The following is a 4,167-nucleotide window of genomic DNA, read 5'->3' as shown; positions in this document are numbered from 1 at the left end:
TATTTTCTTCCAAACCCCCCCCCCCCCGGGTTTAATATCACTGAGAAAAGTGGAGTCACGGCTGGTAACCAGAAAAGTTTCTTGTTCCTTGTGCCCTACAAGCGAAAGAGATAGTTAATTGTTGAATGAGACGGTGAAAGTGAAACTATAATCCAAGAAAAGAATTAGAGGCCGCTCAACTTATTTCTTAAGTGGTTCATTAATCTTCATTTTGTCATTAGGTCACTTAATTTTATACTTACGTTTCAATCAACTCACGAACTATCATGTTATTGTTGTCATTTGTCAAGCTAACAAGAGAGACGGAGAGACTTAATTGAAACAAAAATACAAATTAAGCAACAGAATTATGACAAAATGAAAATCAATTACTCATTTAATCTGGTATAAGTATGACCCTCGGAATCTTTTACTTACGATAATCTGTATACTTACGACGAATCTGGTAATTAGGATGGAGATGAGGAATGAACAGCCAAGCACAAATTTCCAAGGATGCCACTGTCATGGGAAAAAAGCTAGCTGTTAAAAGTTTTGAATGATTAAACGAAATTAGATCTTAAGATTACAAAAATGAATCAACCAGTCACGTGAAAGATTAATTTTTCTCTAAGTCAGATGTTTAATAATGCCCAGTAATAAATATAATTGGATTGTAAGAAGAACGTGTTTCGGTTAGCTTAATAGTTAACTTATTTGTAAATAAGTACGTTAAAATATTAGTGCTTAACCTACTATTTATCAAGACATTTCAAGGGATTTATAAGTACTTTCCATTTATTCAACTCTCATTTCTATATTTATAATTTAAATTACCTGTAAATACTTTCCAAACATGCTCTAGATATAAACTGTTTGTGCCTTAGAAATTAACTTTTACTTTTTCTTAAGCTCTCTCTCTCTCTCTCTCTCTCTCACACACACAATGTTGTTTGATAATCTACCGTCCACTTTAGTAAATATACTGAAGTTTCCTAGATTTTGGCGCCTAACTCAAACAAGAATCTGAGTTCATAGATTCTCTTGTTTTTATTTTACACGTAGAAATAAATGCTCAAGATCATATTCTGCACGAAATTAACCTATGCAAATCACATAAATTTTGTCAAGCAAGAAAAATGAGGTCGAATCAATATCATTAGAAAATTAAACTTACAGAATGAAGTGCTTTAAGAACAGCCTCCATTACAGAGACCACATCAGTTTTGGTTGTAAAATAACTAATTCCCAGCAACCCCTTCAATTGTTGGAGGCCTATTACAATGGCTGTACCTCCCATGAATCCAACTATGGCTGCATGTGAGAGAAAATCCACAAGAAATCCCAACCTGCAAATACATTAGAAAGTTAGTTCTACATTCAAATCTAGTAGAAGCTCAAAAATTTAGGATCAGAGACATGAATTCTTTCATCACTGTGTTCTGGTCATTGAAGATCTAAAGATACTAGATTTGAAACCACCACCACAAATCATGTTTATTAGTTTATGTCTACCCTAAATCTTCTTACATATTGTACATAGATTAGATCAATGTTATGAACACGGTCTCTTTTTAAGTATATGCAAAATGGACGAAGCTATAGCAACAGAGGCGATGACATAGGGCTTGACCGAATACACACATACACAGGAGGTCGACATATTTTTATTCAAATGGGACCAGCGGCAATGTGAGAGGATGTCACCCCATCGGTCAAGCATTTTGGGTAATTCAGCAAAATTCATGCAAAATATGTCCCAACCTTCTATATTATTCTTGTCTTAATATATTATCAATCTGTGCCACCTCCACTTGTTAAAATTTAATTATTAAGGGCTTGTTGGTAATCAACATTCTATAGGTATAAACATAGAATGAATTTTATTTAATATTTATTTATTTATTTTTATCCGTAATACAATCCAGCAGTATACAATCAACGGTAACGAGTGAACCAAGAATACTAAATCGGGGGAAAAATAAAGGAGAGGACGAACACCCACTTCCGAAGTAAGACAACCTGAAAATTCCGAAAACAGCTTGGAAGGCACCAGTGAAGAAAGTGACGGTGAAAACAAGGCTTCTGTAGGCAACAGGATCAACTGAAGGGTCTACGACCTTTTGTATCATTGCTGACAGAAGCAATGAAACTACAGCTACAGGACCAATGGCAATCTCTTTTGAACTCCCCATCAAAGCATATATCAAAGGTGGGACAACACTTGTGTCTGGAATACAAAAATTAATCAAACAAATATAAATTCTAAAATATTAAAAATGTTGCTGGGCGAAATATTTGTTACTTACATAAGCCATATTGAGGATCAAGTTTTGCCAGATTAGCATATCCTATACTCTGCAATGGTTCCCTTTCAAGATTTCAGATAAAAATGAAGACTCGTCTCTAGAAACATGTTTTGTAATTGAACTGAACAAGACTAGACGCAGGAAAACTGACAAATTTTAGCTTCTATTTCTATTTTAATCGCGGTATAGTCAATTCAAATCTAGTATACTAAACACATCATAAATTGTTTACTTTTCTAAGCAACGAGAAGAGCTGGAATTATGCAAACCTGAGGTATACAAAGACTTGCAAGAGTTAAGCCAGCCATTAAATCTTTCTTGAACTTGGCACCGTTGTAACTCCTTCCCCACTTCAGGATTGGAAATAGGCCTTGCAAGAATAAAACATGGCCTTTAGCGCGAGGTCTTGTTCTCCTTTCTTGAGGAAGAACAGTCTCTCTTATGGAGCCGCTGAGTTCGTGCCATAGGTTTGGCGGGTTGGGTGAACTGAGCAACCACTTAGCCCTCTCGGCCCGGCCAGCTGGGGCAGCGTTGTCAAGATCAAGCTGCTGTAACTCCATTGTGGAGTTCTCAGCAGGCAATGTGGCCATGGTTTCTTTGAAGTGTTTGGGTGAACTTTGGGGTTGCATTATTTGTTGCTCAGTATATAAATACAAGCCCATGTCCTGAAAGTTTGTCTTAGTCAATCACTGTGTGTTTGGCAAAACCAATTTACATATATTTTTCATCAGGTTCATGGTAATTATATAGATCTTCCCTTTATGTACAAAAATTTCAAAAACTTCGCGTGAGGTTCACTTTTGATGGTAGAGTCCCATCTGTATATGATAAAGGTGCTTTTATCCACAGCACAATTTTTGTTAACTATATCACATTTTAATTGCAATGGATTTTTCTAACCTTTGCTCATTTTTTCCAGTTATGTCCTCGACTATTTTTGTCACTTTTTTTTTTCATCAACCTTCTATTAATTTACAAATATTATTTTTAATGACAATTTTTCAAAACTTTGTTAGGAGAACGTAAAAAGACTTATTTTGTTCCTCGTATTTTTAATAATCAAAATAAATAACAAATATAAAAGTTTGCAAAAATATTTATGCATCAATGCACAATAACAAAAGATTTGAAAGAAATTTTCATTAGAGACAATATATGCTAACTAATTGTAGGTAAAAATGCCATGAAGAAATTGACATAAGTGAAAAAATGAACAAATATTGAGGATCTTTATTTCAATTAAAATGTGGAGCAAATAATAAAAAATTTGGTGTGCATTTAATAATCCAAAAGGTAAATATTTATTTCCCATTTTATCCTTGTCTACTATTTGGAAATAATTATTTCATTATATTTTTCTCTCTTATTATCAAAATATTTTTTTTTCGTACTATTGTATTAGATTAGATCATTTTAGTTTAAAAAAAACTATTTATAAATATTGTTATAAATTAAATAATTATAAAATGTAATTTTATTTTCTTTGCAACTGATGTTGACAAATTAATAACAAGTCAACATAAATAATTTTTTTAAAAATTTTTTTAATGAAGCTATTTGAAAATTTATTAAATATTTTATATTGCAAGTTCTAATAGTGTTTTCTCTAATTTTTATCTTTTTATACTCTTGATATTTAATACTCTATTAGTAATATAAAATTAAGTTTTATTGTCATAACAATAAATATTATCTTATATTTATTTTTAGTTCATTTTATAGCAATTATTTTAGATCAATTTTAATTTGTTCATTTTAAATGAAATTCACAAAAAAAAAATATTATTAAGATGGAATCACATAGTACAAAAAGAATTGTCTAGATAAAAATTTAAGAAATGGAAAAATTAAGAAAACATATATAATCATACATAGAGCG

At 31.8% G+C, this 4,167-nt stretch overlaps 1 pseudogene; it reads right to left on the bottom strand.

The window, feature by feature from the left end:
- LOC111391076 overlaps positions 1–2,988 on the bottom strand; it is a 10,039-nt pseudogene extending 7,051 nt beyond the window's left edge.
- Between the last annotated feature and the right edge of the window lie 1,179 nt (positions 2,989–4,167).

Source organism: Olea europaea, unplaced genomic scaffold (assembly GCF_002742605.1).
Source record: "Olea europaea var. sylvestris unplaced genomic scaffold, O_europaea_v1 scaffold747, whole genome shotgun sequence".
In the NCBI taxonomy this organism is placed as follows: Eukaryota; Viridiplantae; Streptophyta; class Magnoliopsida; order Lamiales; family Oleaceae; genus Olea; species Olea europaea.
This window is presented reverse-complemented; position numbering and strand designations above follow the sequence as displayed.